The sequence below is a fragment of the Clinocottus analis genome, unplaced genomic scaffold (assembly GCF_023055335.1).
Source record: "Clinocottus analis isolate CAN_PGR_092001 unplaced genomic scaffold, fCliAna1.0.p SCAF_24, whole genome shotgun sequence".
In the NCBI taxonomy this organism is placed as follows: Eukaryota; Metazoa; Chordata; class Actinopteri; order Perciformes; family Cottidae; genus Clinocottus; species Clinocottus analis.
This window is the reverse complement of record NW_027175976.1, coordinates 9,600,545-9,618,163: the sequence shown is the minus strand read 5'-3', so window position 1 is coordinate 9,618,163 and position 17,619 is coordinate 9,600,545. Positions and strand designations below refer to the sequence as shown.

General features: G+C 41.2%; 1 pseudogene; it reads left to right on the top strand.

Moving 5' to 3' along the window:
• The first annotated feature begins 7,213 nt into the window (after nt 1-7,213).
• The window catches only part of LOC137794322 (uncharacterized), a 41,594-nt pseudogene continuing 31,188 nt past the window's right edge, over nt 7,214-17,619 (top strand).

Here is a 17,619-nt window from a genome sequence, read left to right as displayed (position 1 = left end):
CAGCAAAAACAAGAGCAAATAATGCATCTGTTTCTCTGCAGCATGAGGTTAGTGAGGAGAAATGTTTCTGTTTCCTGCAAAATAAGAAGTTCCTCTAAAGAGCTGTATCATCTGGCCTGAGAGCTGCTTGTAGATAGAGCCCGTCTCAAGGGCTACTTTAGACTGAAGTGATGTGCAGTGCAGCTAAAGATAACACACAATCAAGTCTGAGTCTCTGGCAGTGCTCTAATACAAACCCACACCGGCAGTCCCGGTCTGGTCCAAACACTTTTCCCCTCTGCTAGATTATCTAAATGAATGCATCCATCTTCACCTCTGCAACATCTTTGATTAAAAGCTATTAAAGACACCTGACACACTGTGACAATGTGCCTCCAGCGTCCCTGCTGTGCTGCAGGTGCTCCTGTCTGACACAACAAACCGGAGAAAAGGTGCAAAAGCTGCAGTATTGCAGAGAGCAGTATGTAGAATGAAGATGGTTTAGTGTGTCGGTGACAGCTCTGGTGACAGTTACAGCTGAATATGTCCTGACATGTTGGGATACACGACGGCCGTGTGCCTCAAATGACAAGAGAAAAAACAAAGCTGTCATCTGAAGTCTGCTTCTTCAATTCATACTCAAAACCCAAATATGATATATTATTGGGTTTGTATATAAGGGAGCGTTTGTCCTCTAAGAGGACCGGTTACCTGCAGAGAATAACTTTGCTATCATCACAGAAATATATTTCAGATTTGAGTTGAACTTCAGACATAGCTTAGGGGACATGGCGTAGGGCACATAGTGTAGGGGGCATAGCGTAGGGGGCATAGCGTAGGGGACATAGCGTAGGGGACACAGCGTAGGGGACATAGCGTAGGGGACATAGGGTAGTGAACATAGCATAGGTGACATGGTGTATAGGGACACATGGTAGGGGACATAGCGTAGAGGACACAGCATCGGGGACATAGCGTAGGGGACACATGGTAGGGGACATAGCGTAGAGGACACAGCATCGGGGACATAGCGTAGGGGACACAGCGTAGGGGACATAGCGTAGGGGACATAGGGTAGTGAACATAGCGTAGGGGACACAGCGTACGGGACACATCGTAGGGAACATAGGGTAGTGAACATAGCGTAGGGGACATGGTGTATGGGGACACAGCGTAGGGAACATAGCGTAGGGGACACAGCGTCGGGGACATAGCGTAGGGAACATAGGGTAGGGGACACAGCGTAGGGAACATAGGGTAGTGAACACAGTGTAGGGGACATAGTGTAGGGGACACAGGGTAGTGAACATAGCGTAGGGGACACAGCATAGGGGACATAGCGTAGGGAACATAGGGTAGTGAACATAGCGTAGGGGACATAGTGTAGGGGACAGAGGGTAGTGAACATAGCGTAGGGGACACAGCATAGGGGACAAAGCGTAGGGGACATTGTGCAGAGGACATAGGGTAGTGAACATAGCGTAGGGGACATAGGGTAGTGAACATAGCGTAGGGGACACAGCGTCGGGGACATAGCATAGGGAACATAGGGTAGTGAACACAGTGTAGGGGACATAGTGTAGGGGACACAGCGTAGGGGACATAGCGTAGGAACATAGGGTAGAGAACACAGTGTAGGGGACATAGGGTAGTGAACATAGCGTAGGGGACACAGCGTAGGGAACACAGCGTCGGGGACATAGCATAGGGAACATAGGGTAGTGAACACAGTGTAGGGGACATAGGGTAGTGAACATAGCGTAGGGGACACAGCGTAGGGAACACAGCGTCGGGGACATAGCGTAGGGGACATTGTGCAGAGGACATAGTGTGTACAGTGCCTGCTGTTCTTGAGGATGTTGTCTGGGGTGCAGCTGTGAATGTTTTTCCTTCTTCCAGTGATGTGAGAGCGACGTCGTTGTTGGCGAGGACGCGCTGCAGAGTTACTTCAGCTTCGAAAGCTTCAACCTCTTCGTTCTCCCGCTCGCTCCGTCTTCAACAGCTGGAACGACGTCCCAGAACAGGAGTGCAGGGGACGCTCTGGACCAGGATTTTTTTTTCGTGTAGGTTTTACGAAGTGGAGCCTTTGATGAAATTGCCCTCTAATCCCAACAGAAACCAAATTATTCTGCAGTAATGGATGTCAGCGTCGAACATTTTTGTTGAGAACCTCGAGAACGTAATGCCAGCTCTGAGCGTTCATGGGCTTCTGTTCTGCTCACTTGGTCAGAAGAGAGCAGGAGACTTCCAGCATCCCAAAATGGACCTGAAGCTCTTGTTCGAAATGACTTCATGTCATTGTTTTTTTGTTTTAATTTGTAGTTCTTTTAATGCAACTCTTACAATCACAAAGGACCTCAATGCCGTCCCTTTTTTCTTTTTAGAAAACATGCAAATTAACTGTATATTTCCTAAATTAATATTGATGTGTTTATCTTTTGTCAGACAACAATAATGTGTTGATGAATGTTTTAGTGATGAAAGTTTCTTTCAGTCGTTGTTCTTGGGCTCAGTCCTTGTGCGTTGGATGTGAGGCGGTTAAGGACGATCAGGTCTGAGAATAAAAGGCATCAATGGCTGAATTCTTGTTGGATGGTTATAAAAGCCTTGAGTTATGTTTTCTGTTATTGAAAAAGTGAAATGTGCTGTTGCAATGGTATGTATGGTATTTGGTTGCTACTACTGTGCCCTTCTTTCCCTCTTTATTAGCTACACCCTCTGCAGCTTAACATGGACAACTTCTGGGAGCTCTTCCTTTAAAAATGAATTTTGTCTGCCATTTTGCCCACACCATCTTTTAAAATCGGGATGGAAGAGGGATAAGAGAAGAATAATCCTTGTGTTATGGTTTATTATTTACAATGTTATTTAAGCTTTCTCTGTAATTTCCCCAAAAGTGAGGACATTTCCAAAGTAGATTAAAACACTGTACATTCAGCAACAGGGGCACAGGTTTTAAAGATATTTCTTTTAAATATTGAAGCTACCCTGTGGAGATTCTTACCATTAGTTGCACCATGGAGCCCTGTTTATGTTTCACGAGGAGGGAAATTCATCCAACACGTTTGTGTTGGATGATTTTTGTGTAAAATCTGAAAAGTATCTGGACCCGTCAGACAAACCTAATGTTCAGCAATAGTTCAATGGCCCCCTCTGAAATGTAGTTAAACAGAAGGAGAAAACACTGTGGCATAACATTGAAGGCCTCCAGCAAAGAACAAGTACCTTCATATTGTACTTGACGGCAGTGCGTTCAGTAAATCAACCACTGGAATGCTGTGGAACACACATTTGTAACAGACCATTAAACAACCAGGAGGAGCGAGACCTTTATTAAAGAATAAAGTGATCTTTTATGGCCTAGTGTTTGTAGCTGCTGTTTTGTGTTTTATTTGAGCGTCAGATATCTTGACATCATATTATCTTCCATGATTAAATACAAACGCAGTTGTATTCGTCATTATAATACAGACAACTAACACAGTAGTAATACTGGAATAGCACCCAAAGGAAGGCCTGCAGTCACATTAATACAGTGTCTTTACCTCTAAAACGCTGCTTCTGCTTTCAAGATAACACACAGACAGACCAACAACCAGCAGCCAATCAGAGAGCGGCTTTATCTGCCCCACGTTTATTGGTGTCTGGCGCCTTGATTTCAGAGATGAAAATGCAGAAAACAAAGGAGCACGAATGAGCATTCGTTCCCACCCCCATAGACTCTCCGTGCATATCTACACATCCATTGTTATTGTACTCTGCGTGACCTCTGGCTGTTTGAAATTCATCACCACACAGCCGAGCTATTAAGCGTCACGTAATATCGCCACACATACATCAGCGCAATAACTCCCCCCTTGTTTAATGATTAAAACAAATAGCATTTTATTCCTCGCCTCTAAATGGACTGTTTTAGTGCGTTTCCCCTCTCCCCCCGTGCATCTGTTGGCAAATGATAATGTTTGGCGTGAAAATGTGCCATCTTCTATTAATAGGCTGGCAGCCTAATAACTTGTGTCTGACGGTTCTTACAGAAGCTGCTTAGCATTTAACTAAGAAAGCAGAGGACCTCACAGAGACGCTGTTGCTGTTCCTGTCAACGTAAACTGCCGTTTGAACTTTGAACTCACAGCATGTACATAAACTCCTTTTAACCTAAACCTTGTTTTTTTCCTTAAACGTACCAGCTAGTTGTGCTGCCTAAACCGATGCAAAAGTGTTATGCTTATAATGTTTGTAATAATCTCCTGCCAGTAGTAATGACACTCGTTTAAGGTCAGAGGGGAACAAGCCGGCTATGTAAGAGGGAACAGATCTGGAGGTGGAGTATCTCTGTTTGTTCATAACGACTAGGATTTTCTTAATATCCTTTACTCTATTTACTTTTTCCCTCTTATTCATAAAGCAAATTCAGTGACTTTAAATTGAATTCTTGTATTCCGACTTGTCTGATTATTTCCCCATGTTTCAATCCGCTGCACTCGAGATTAAGTGAGCTAAACATACGAAGAAAATGATGCAGAAAAGAATTATGAGCAAATCAAATACTTCTAAATGTAATCATATTCTTACTAGTATTGCATGGGAAGATTTATATGAAAAAAACGCTGATTTGCCATATCACAAGTTTATGAAAGTTATTAACCTTTGTTTCAATGATTGTTTTCCAATTTGTCATTCAATCAATAAAAGCAATCACTTTAGTAAACCTGGTGAATAATAAATTTACTGAAGCTGCTGAAGAAGAAAAATAAACTGTACAGAAAATGTCATTCAACTCCTACTGCTCTTCCTCCCAGTGCTTATAGAGCCAGTAGAAATAATTATACCCAAACCATTAGATCTGCACAAAAGACATGTTTCAGTCTAACATTTCTGAAGTATTCAAATGATATAAAAACAACAAGTAGAAAGTAATAAATCGGGTGCTGCAAAGAGAAAACATTACCAAAGAGCTTCCTTCAGTCTTTCTGGATGGTGACAATTATCTTTGACAAGCTCAAAAATATGATGAATTCTTCATAAACATCGGCCAGAATTTAGCTCACAATATTCCAGCTTGTCATGGGAATCCACTCCATTTTATTCCTACAAATATCCCTAATATCTCTCATTTTATGCCCCCAGATATTCAAGAAATACGTGACATAATTGATGATCTCAAAACCTCTTCGGCTGGCCGTGACAACGTTTTTGCATTTCTTGTCCAACAGGTAAAACATTACTGCAGCAGCTTGTTCACATCTTCACCTGTTGGACATGTGGTCATGTGACATGTCGTCATGTGACATGTCGTCATGTCACATGTCACATGTCGTCATATGACATGTCCAACAGGTGAAACTAAATCATTCAATATACGTGGCTTTACTTACTCGAAGGATTTACTAAAATTAAAATTGAATCTCTGGAGATGCTTCAAGTGTCATCTACAACATTTGTCGGAATTATTATTATTATTATTATTATTATTATTATTATTATTATTATTATTATTATTATCATTTTAAGTTCTTCTTCAAAGTCAATTCACAGATTAACTATTACTCAATTTGTCAATCTTCACATCTTCATCCTCCTAAATTACTGACGAGCAGAGGTCAATTTTCTGTTAGATTTCGGGGAACCAAACTATAGAAGGATTTTCCCACCTAACAAAGAAATGTCCTTCTATAAAATGTATTAAAGGTCGCCTAAAATAAAGTCTAATTTCTGTTTTGTAAGAGTTTGTTATGGATTAGTGTTCATGTCTTTCTTGTTTTAACTGTTATATCAACATGTTTAGCGGTTTTCCTTCATGGGGACTTGAAGCATTACCAAGGCTTATGCCACAGGGTTTGATGCAATACCTGAACAAACGCACAGCCATGCCTACTTTCACATGCACACACACACACACACACACACACACACACACACACACACACACACACACACACACACACACATGCACACACATGCCTATACAGACTCGATATGAATTCATAATTATTATTTTTTTCTTTTGTTGTCTATCTTATGCATTTTTCATTTTGTAAATTGTAATATATTATGTACATGAAACCATCAAATAAGCCCAGTTAGCATTTTGTCTCTTTCTGCACTGTGATATTCATTTATCTCTGTTGTGATTTTTATTGTTTGAATTGTGCAAATAATTGCATATGGAACAATTTGTATTCTTCAATAAATGAATAACAAAGTACATATCTGCATAATAAAAAGACTGATCTCGTCATCTGGAAGCAACAAAGTCCTGCAGTTAGTGACAACATCCACTACGTGACGTTTTAATGAAAGTTAAAAAGTCAGATGCCAAGATAGTTGCATTCTTTCTCTCTCAAAGACACATTCATGGTGGATTGATACAAGAAAATATCTCCGGCTCAGAGGAGACAGATTTATTGTGTTTGCTATTAAGTGCCAGTGTTAGATTCATACGTGCAATCAATATATTAGACAGTTAGTGTATAGATAAAATACTCAAACAGATAAATACACCACAGGAAGGCATTTAAAATGATGACATAAATGGTATCATTAATATAAATGGTGAATAGCGATACACATTTTGTAGTTTCCCCCGTTTTCACACATATTTCACAAGCATTACTATCAAAGGCCATGCTGTATAGTTTTTGTAGAAGAAGAGGATGCTCAACTGTTAACGGCTCTCTGGAAGGGCGGGTCAATCAAAGGATCGGCGGTTCGATACCCAGCTACACTCGTCCATGTGTACGTGTCCTTGGGCTTAACCGCTGGTTCCCGTAGGCTGTTCCCACCATGTATGAATGGATATGAATGATTTAATGGACATGATAGGCAGGAGGCCCACCGCAGTGTGTGCGTAAGTGAATGAACACGTCATGATGAGTGCTACACAAGTCAAGACAAGACATTTCAAAACGGATGTAGTCGCTGAGCTATGTCACGTTTAAAGCCAAATTGCTGTGGCCATAAAACTATTAGTGCGTGTCTCTGTAAGACTCACTCCCATAAAAAAGCCATGTCTGCTCTGATTGGTCGGTGTGTCGACATGTATGTGGCATCTAAGATGAAAGATTTCTTGTTGTTGATATTTTGTTCGGGTAAATAATGGCCTTTCTATTTCTCTGTCACTTAAAGAAGCTCAGTATTCATGCATGAACTCTGTAAAGCCTACACACAGGATACAGTTGTGAGAAACGAACAACAGATCACAGTGAAGAAGGAAGCGTTTGTTGCGAAGGGACACATGACCAAAGTGAAGGGCATGGAGCAGAATCACAACCTCAGCCGTGTATCAGGTGCTCGGCTCACATCTCAGCATCAGTATCTGCCAGAAACACTGCAGCTGCAGGTAGCTGGCAAGGCCCTCACTTGTGACAGGAAAATAAAACCAACAGAGCTGGAAAATAGTTGACAAGAAAACCCAAAGTCCAAATAGTTGCAGTTCCCAAAAGCGGTTTCTTTCTTTGGGGCGGCATCTTTAAAGGCCTGCCGAAGACAGCACCTGCGCCACCGACACAGCACGCTCGCCATTCACCTGGGGCTAGCGATACGAGGGATGCTGCTGCAGAGCAATGAGAACCCAAACACATTTTGGGAGTTGTTGAACAAGCCCCACAAGATGACATTCCTACAACTGAGAGCGTGGAGGGAGATGCCGCCACCAGCATTCACAGACACGTCGGCTCAACCCATACTGCCAGACCAATGAATCAATATTGTTAGAAGTCCCAGTTAAAGGACACTATTTTGTCATGGAGCCATAAATCACGCCATCATGTTATGGACAGATATTTTATGAAGATGAAAAATGGAGGAACTATTTGGAGGTTAGTGTGCTCAAAATCACCCAACTGTGTGTTTCTGCTGTGTGCTATCTGGTGAAGTCAAAGTCTCAGAGGTTTCACACACACTAACCTCTTGACAGCACTTACCAAAAACTGCCAATGCTGAAAAGAAAAAAGTGGACTGATTTAATGAAGAGGTTCATTGGAGAGTCTGTCCCGTTGCAGAACAAAACCTTGTATCCGTTTCCTTGGTTCGATGTTGCTGCTTGCCGAGTTTGACCCAGTGATGAGCAAACACGCCGCAGAACAGGGAAACAAGAGATTAGTGACCACTACATGAGGAAAAGCAAACAAAATGAGACAGTCACACTAATTGGAGACAAGACACTGGAAGCTAATAGAGAGAGTAAAACAAACAAATTACTACTGTGTGATAATGGACTGCACCGCTGACGCTGCACAAACAGAGCAGCTGTCTTTGATGCTGCACTTCAATACATGCCAAGTTGGTGTCAGGGAGCATTTTGTCTTTTTCCTCCCAGTGCTCGACACATCCGGATGACTTCTGGAAGCATATGGAGAAGATAGGATCGGATATTTGTGAATGCGAAAGCAAGCAAACCGAGTGCTGCAATGTCTTGACACAACATTCAGCAAGGTGTTTTCTGTGTGCTATGTTGTGTTACATGTTTTAATTAGGGCTGGGCAGATAAACATGTTAACGCAAAATGAATCTGGCAATTCTTTAACGGCGTTAATTTGATCATACGTTAACTGCATGGGGGGTTTTTTGCATTGGGAGGGGCTTATCGCTTTTAACCAGCTGAATCTTTTGTCCGTCCCACACACTCGCTTCAAGATCTGTGGTGACCGAGCTCTTGAGGCAGCAGCTCCGAAGCTGTGGAACGTGTTACCTGCACAAATTCAGTTTGCTGACTCGGTGATGTCTTTTAAAAACCAACTAAAAACGTTTCTGTTTAATCTGGCGTTTGTTTAAGTACCTACAACCTGTTTTTAATCTACTTTTACCTGTTTTTAGTTGTTTTAATGTTTTTTTTTTAAATTTGTTTTTACTTGTTTTTAATTTGTTTGGGCTGCTCCATTAATTAATGTGTTTTACCATGTTTTTTATTTTTTGACAGTACAGCACTTTGTGACCTTTGTCTGTGAAATGTGCTCTATAAATATAATGATTATTATTATTATTATTATTATTATTATTAAATCTCTCTAGACGGTGTAGTTCAGACCTGAGCTTCACCAGCCCGCGTGAGGTCAAACATGAAAAATAAATAAATAAGATAAACGCCATGAATGCATCACTACGGCACTGCTTTTACTTTGAAGGTGATTTATGCAGGCGTTCACACTCGCTTCCGTTGCCTCACCGACTGATGTGAAAGCTCGTATTGTTCTATAGCTTCTGTATACATACATACATACATACATACATATATATATATACATATATATATATACATATATATATATATATATATATATATATATATATATATATATATATATATATATATATATATATATATACACATATATATATATACATATATATATATGTATATATATATATATATATATATATATATATATATATATATGTATACACACACATATATATACATATATATATATATGTATATATATATATATATATATATATATATATATATGTATATACATATATATATATATATATATATATATATATATATATATATATATATATATATATATATATATATACTAGAGCTGTAAAAAATAACGTGTTAACGCATTATGATTAAATTACAGGATTAATGCAATAATTTTTTTTAACGAATTTAACGCATGCGCAGAATGAGCTTTTAATATACTTATTGACCTATTACCGCTGTAATTCAGTCAGACGTAGATGTCAGATGTTCACTCGGGAAGACGTTGTTGTTTCACCAGCACAACCAGCCTCAACATCTCAACGAGCATCATGTTGGTTGGCGAGGGGCGTTCAAGAGCAATGCGTCAAACCAGCCTCACTGAACAACAAAGACCCCTCACTAAGTCTGCCTGAGACAAGCTGAGTAGCACAGTTGCGAAATTAATATTGTTGAGGATGAGGGGTTCACCAAAGTTTTGCGAGTGGCAACGGGGAACCCAAGCATCAAAGCACCGCAAAGACGCACAATCATGACAAAAATCCACCAACTGTATAAAGCTGGAAAGAACAAAACAGAAAATGACTTGGCTGCTACGGATCATGTGGCGCTGACAAGATCACTGGACCTTTGTGAGTAATGAGAATTACCTGGTGACCAGACATCCTCTTTTTCCTGGACATGTCCTCTTTTCCAGACCTAAAAATGCGTCTAGCAGGGATTCCAAAAACGTCCAGGATTTTGCCTCGTTGGATATTTATGTTTCTCTGGGTCTTTAACGAACTAGTTATTACGCCCTTACAAGTTTTGAAACGGTATCTTACGTTCACATTCTTGCGCGAGCTCTGACTGTAAAGAGAACTGTCATTGGTGGACTGATCTCAGGGTTGCCAGATGCAGGATAATTATCCTCCAAACACAACCATGTTGAGCCTTTGTACGATACTTCTCCATCACCAATCTGGCAACACTGAGCACCTTGTCACCTCAACTCACGACAAATATCCTGTTAGGCTCTGAAGAAACTAGTTCGGCATGAAACATCGCTGCATCAATAATTGACTGGAATTTCAGCAACAAACTTTTTTTTTGATAGTTTAGCACAACTCGTTATTTTTTTATGAGTTTAAGATTGTTTAGATGACTGTGGAGCGGGATGAAACGATAACGGGGTTCACTTCACAGCCTGTAGCTGCATTGTTTACAACAGCAACCCAATGTATAAATGACAATGTATATATCCGTCTTTTATCATACATTTTTATGTTTTTACAAAAATATACCGAGAACATCGGTAATGTGTGATTAATCATGATTATTCCACAGAAACCTGTGATTAATCTGATTAAAAATGTTAATCATTCCACAGTTTCTAAAGCCGATACACAAATTGGGTCAAACAGCTTGTTTTGTGCCGTCTTTGACGCAGTCTGGCGTTCGCGGGTTGACTTAGCTTGATCCGCTAGCTTACTAGCTGAACACTCCGGAGTTTTCTGGGTTCTTCTTGTTCCTTACTCTTTAGCTGTCCATGCTGGATCGGTCCACGTTGATTTAAAAAGCAACCTTGGGAAGTAAAATACAGCGTTAGTGTGACGCCCAGCAGTGTGTTTACACATGTGTATTTAAAAAGGTTACAGAGAACCTTGTATATATAAGAAGTATAATTCTTTGTTTTACAGAACTGAAATGTCAACCCGGTATTCAAGTGCAGTTCACCCTGTCGCCAGCAGGAGGCAGGGTGATGTATTATCCTGTGTTATCCTGCTAAGGGGTGAGCGGACTTTACGTCAGTAAAGCAGTTTACGACCACAACGTCGCGAGTGACGTTTCCTCAGTCTGAACAGTTACGGCAGTGACCAGACATAAAGTTGTGTCGCCGTCTGTGTGTCGTGTTCCAGGATCACAAAATCTACAACGTCAGGTACCAATCTTGGTACCTGTAACATTAGCACGTTTGCGACCTGCAGCTAGCTTAGCAAACTGCTAGTGAAGCTTAGCCGTCTCCACAGAAGCTCTTCCCTTTGACTGCAGTCTGCTGTCTTACGGTGAGGCCCGGTTGATCTGGTGTTTTTACCGTTAGTTTCTCCAGCAAAGTTCTTCTCTCAAGCGGCTGTTGGAGGAGAGACTATACAGAGTCAGCGTTTGCTCTCCTTTTAAAGAGCAGTGCTCAACTCCTGATCGCACTCACCGCTGTCATGTTGTTAAAATGGGCGGCGCCTCGTCTGCTCTGAAGAGAGCGAGCACGGAACGCATGCACTCTAGTGCCAACTGAGCGTGGCACTGATTGGATCAATGATATATGTCCATCATTCATATCTCTAATCACTGATTGGCTAAACTGCGTATTAGGCCTGTTTTTCTTATGCCAAATCGATTCGGCCCGGACACATGCACAGGGGCAACTGAGAGGTGCACGAGCAGAGAGGACAAGTAAGAAAATGGCAGTATGTATAGATAGATAGATAGATAGATAATTACTTTATTGTTCACCGAAGTAGACTTCTATTTAAGGGTCATCTCAAGCTGCACATTGAAAGACAGCTCTGTGAACATGGAGAGAGAGACCCTTTGCATTGACCTTTGGTTCCAGGTGTTGGTTCCAGTCAGCGCCATGTGAAAGCAACAACCAGCACACACATTCTTAGCTTTATTACGCCAACAATTTAGTTGAACTTAATTCCAACCTCAGCATTGCTGCACAACTCATGGCTGTGGCAACTGTAGGGATACATGTATCACCACTAAGCTCTTCAAAATGTATTTCTGTATATTTGAATGAAATAAACCACCTTTATTTCACTCAGTGTATTTAAAATGACCCGCTTATCCTTTTCCCAGCGTGATTTCTCTCTTGGCTCCTCCTCCGGTCCTCCCTCTCCTCCTCCTTCCTTCAGCCTGTAGGGAGCAGTCCGTGGTGCTGAATGAGTACACAGGACATGTCATTGCAAGATACCAATAGTTTTTTGTCACATTCACATCGATGGGCAATGGGGAGTTAACTATTAACCTGCATGTCTTTGGACTGTGGGAGGAACCTGGAGAACCGCATGCTGACACAAGGAGAATATATAAGCTCTACACAGAAGGCTGGCCAAAGGATTCGAACCCGCAGCCATCTTGCTGGGAGGAGACGGTGCTAAGAAACTCTACACCACCTATGTTGAGCTGACTACATGAGCGCTGCCCAGACGCCAGACAAATGCAACTCCACCCGCCTCAAAAACATTGTCAGCCATCAAGCTGGATCCACATCGCCCGTGATGTCCTGATGGTCAAAGATGAGGAGAAAAAAAGAGCATGTTGGATATTGGTATATGACAAATTACATCATTTCTTACATAATAGTTCAGAACACAGAGGATTAAATTAATACGAATGCAATTTTGAGCTAAATTAATACAAATTTAAAAGAAGTAGCAAACAGGATGTAAACAGCATTGAGTGTTCTTACTTCTAAAGTCCTTTACAGAGCATGGGAATGTGAAACACACGCCTACACCACTTCAAACTATTCACACCAGCAGTGATGTGAATTTAAGAAAATTGCAACACTATCGAAAAAAAGGTTTGAATAGTTTTGCACAGATAGTTTGTCTGAGGAAATGTTTGTACAGTAGGAGCAAGCTCCATTTGTGGCACAGGCACCTCGCAGAGCCACATCCGGTTTTCCCCTCAGATGCCGCGGCACCAGCGGTACCATATCCAGTTTTCCGTTCAGATGCCGCGGCACCAGTGGTACCAGTCGCGGCACCTCGCGGTACCACCACAGGCATCACGTAGCCATGTTTGGTTGCACGTCGCGGTATATCCGGTTTTCCCGTCAGCATCTAAATCCCGGCATCTAAATCATGTGAATTCAAACATTTCAACATGTCATTTTCTGTTTTGATATTGGTTAAATAAATTAAAGATTGGTATTCTTGCTATTACATATGTATATTGAATCAAATATCTGCCTCTTTGTCTAATTGAACTCATCATTAATATTTATCCAACCAAATCTAATTTGTATTATGAGCTATTCAATATACTTAAGTATTTTAATGTGAATCATGTCAAATATCACATCACAATTTATCTCTTTTTGTGTCAGATTAGCTATTGGATTTAAGTGTTCCATATATATATATATCTATATCTATATCTATATCTATATATATATATATATATATATATATATATATATATATATATATATATATAGAGAGAGAGAGAGAGAGAGAGAGATATATATATATATATACATATATATATATATATATATATATATATATATATATATATATATATATATATATATATATATATATATATATATATATATATATATATATAATGCCAAGAGATCTCTTGGCATGACCTGCAGATGCCGGGGCATGCCACGATATCTGGGGTGGGAACCGGAAGTGAACCGGACATGGCTCGACGTCATTCGCGGCATCTGCGGTGAAAACCGGACACGCCTCTGTGAGGTGCCCATGCCACGAATTGAGCTTGCCCTCTCTCTGTTTGTATAGCGTAAGCTACTGTAGGTTATTTCACTGAGTTTACTTTTTTAAATTGTTCTCTGGTAAACAGTGTCGAGGGCTTTTATTGTGAAAGGAACAAAACTCATAACCCTCGGTTACATTGTCGTGTGCATCTTGAATATGTCTGTTCCGCACAATGTGATTGGTTGATTCCTTTATTTTCGGTGTGAAACCTGGAATAAATCAACCTGGATCTGGGAAAAAAAGGCTAATAAACTAATATGAAAATATATGGCCGTGCCATTTAATCACAGGGCGGAAAAAACAAAAGCCTTGGTGTTAAAAGCCTTAAACCATTTTTTTATTCCACAAAAACTGGGCTGTTTTCATAATTGATGCATGTGTTGCTTTCAAAGTGACATCAATTCAATAGTGTTGTCTTGTTATGTTTGTCAGTTTGTTCTAAACTGTTTCAATAAAACATTTAAGTGTTTTTTTTCTGCTGTGAAGGTAAAAAAAAACAACAAGTCAGATGTTTTGGAAATTTGAAAAATGATATTGCCAGCAGGATTTAATTGCATTATGAGCAGGATGTGACATGACTTTTTATTGCATATTAAATTCTGCAGCAGTTTGTAGAGCAACTACAACTACACAACACCGCAGACGAGATGTAGGACAGTGCCTCACGTCTTCCACGAGATCATTCATTGGCATATGGAAACATGTAAGCATTATCTCTAGATTAATTGGCCCAGTAATCACTGGCCGCCTTTAAAATGATGGGCTGCCTGATAGGTGGGTCATTGAGCTTTTTATGCAGATGAAATGAGGAGCTCATTATATTGAACAGCTCAGAAAAGAGGAAATGAGTAGAACAAGAGCAGTGAAGCCATTACGCAGGAACCCGTAATAGCAAAGCGAAAATCCTTGTAACGTCAGTGAGGAAGAACGGCGTCTAATCTGTGTTTATGAGGGCCGAGCCCTTTGTGCATTTATGTTGGAAGTCATTGTCCTTACGTGAGAAAGTGTCAGAACAACGCATGTCCTTTTTTTCAAAATGCCCCCCCGCCCCCCTCTTATTATAACGGTGGGATATTATTGTAGCACCAGTCATTTGCATCTCACTGTGGTGAAATGAAGTCATTTCATGGTCCGCCGGGTGCTTCGGGGCGTGGGGCCACGAATAAGTGAGACTTGGCCGGTGTTTGGATGGCCGGGGCCCAGACATGAGGGAGCTGAAAACTGAAATGTGAAAAAATTAGGCCTAAGTAATGCGGCCACAGCACACATTAGTGCTAAGAGACCTGCGTATTGCTTTCCTTCCCTTGCAGGAAAAAGAGATGGATCCTTTCCCGAGCCTTTTAGCCCAGAGGAGGCAGCTCCTGTCACTGGTGTCAGTCTCAGCCTCCTGGACTGAGCTCAGATCTGAACTCCAGCCAAGACCCCTGCAACGCAATAAGTCAAGGTCATCCTGAGCTGCTACATTTAGCATCCATCATCAATAAATTATCGAGGTTTTCATTTTGAGACATTAGTATAATTATTGCAGACAAATGAGGCCATTGCTGAGGAGGCTGGCAGCCTGTACCGGGTTCTGTACAGCGTTTAGACTGTGACACCCAGGTGGATGAAGAAGGACACATGCAGGATTGTTTTCCAGAGGAAGATGGGAAGCAGTGTTTAAAAGTACAGTATTAAACATGAAGGCACTATTGCTACTCTGGGATTGAACTAGTGAGAGGCAAAGCTGTTCTCTTCTGTGTACTGAAGCGCTGATATCTGTTAATGAAATAAGATTGTATTTTTCATTTGAGGGGATGCATTTTGAATGATCAAAATGCATCTGGTTGCTTCTCCAGAGTGAGAAGCAACCAGCGGTCAGAGGAAAAGCAGCAAGATGCAAACGGCCATATCCCCAGCCAGATGTTGTCAGAGTCGCGGGGGTCATTTGGAGAATAGCAGAGCCGGTGTTTGTGTCGGGGGAAGTGAGTAGTGGAGTAAAAGAGAGAGAGCGTTTGCGTATTTGTGTATTTGCACTCCCTCGTCCCCCAGCGGAGCAGAAGACAGCTGGTTGACTGGTGAGTTTACAGCAGAGGATGCCGTCTGATCAGAAATAAATGCTACAATTCCTCGAGCCCACCAGAGGGTTCTTGTGTTTGCTTCTAAAACCACAGCAGGTTGTTTGGTCCGCTCTGTGCTACAGTAGAACTGGAAGGCCGGCTCTGTGATGAGGACATACAGGACTGTTTGAAGATATAAACGGTTTATTCTCAATCCGAACGAAAACATTCATATTAATATGATATTTAATTAATGCCAATAGATCTCTTTCTTTAGATCTTTAAATGGCTCAGTAGACATACATATACAGTCCTCCTGAGACCAGTGTGGTCCTATTCCAGATCAGGCTGCAAGGTCTCCTTTCAGAATTACACCACATCGTTACTGGAAATATCAATCTCAGATTTAAATACATTATCAATACATTGCTCACCTGTACAGTATATATGGCAATACAAGAGGTGAGTGGAGAGGAAGCTTCACTTGGGTTCTGTGGGTGTTTTCATTCGGACAGATTTGAGGAGTTCTGATGGTTTGCATGTTTTACAGTTCATTGCAGGTGGATGATACGGTGTGGGACGGACACCGCTCTGGTCTGGGCTCAGGTTAGGTGACCTCACTGAGTGTTTAGTGCAGCAGCATACTAGCGTCTCATGTCATGACGAGGAAAAGTTTTAACAAGGTACTTTGGTTTTAGGAAATAATGACCTATTGCTTTGTGATCTTATATAAGCTGAAGCATTTATTAGCTTGGTATGAAGAGATATGTCACAATAACGTGCCGAGTGTGCACATCATTGTAGCCCCGCTGCAGGTCACAAGTAAAACAGCAGATGACAGAAACAAATGAGGCAAGACTACATCTCCTACGAGTCATGTGCATTGAATGTGTTGTGTTATGTTGTTCATTCTGTACACATGACATCTGTTGTACTTCTGTTCATCCTCTCTGTTGCTCTCCAAAAGGGTTCCACCCTTTTCCTTTACGTTCCTACCTTTTCTTCTTGGTTAAAGCTTTTTTGGGGGGAGTTTTCCCTGACCCTGTGTGAGGGTGAAAGGTCAGAGGATGTTGTACGTGTACAGACTGTAAAACCCTCAGCGGCAAAATTGTGATTTGGGGCTTTACTAAATGAACAGAATTAAATTGAAAGACATGTAATACAAAGTTACACACACATAATGTCAGTATCATGTATATGTTAGACACCCGTTGTACACGTAGTGTTGCAACACAGTGCATCAGAACTTTGACACTGAATCCTTTTACCAAGAACATGGAGCTATGGAGACATCCACACCAGTCCTCACCAGATGAAATAACAATATCCTGATGTTGAACTATCAAATGCTTGACACTATAGCACGAGTTGTTTCTTCTTTGTCAAGCGTTGATTTGCTACATTGGGCCTCCATTAGAACCCTGTGTTGCATAATGACAATACCTCCTCCTATAACCACACTACATGTCAGCTTGTGTTTGGCCCTGGCTGGATACATTCCAGGCAGGAGCTCAACTCAATCTGCGTAAGCCTGACCTGTTGCTGCTGCTGTGGATACTTTTGAAATGCGTAAGCATATCGCCTCAAGCGGCGGCATGTGCTTCCCTTCAAGGCACATCTCTGTCAGTTCCCCTTGTCACAACGCTCATATTCATATGGTTTTAACTCACTCAGCTCTGAA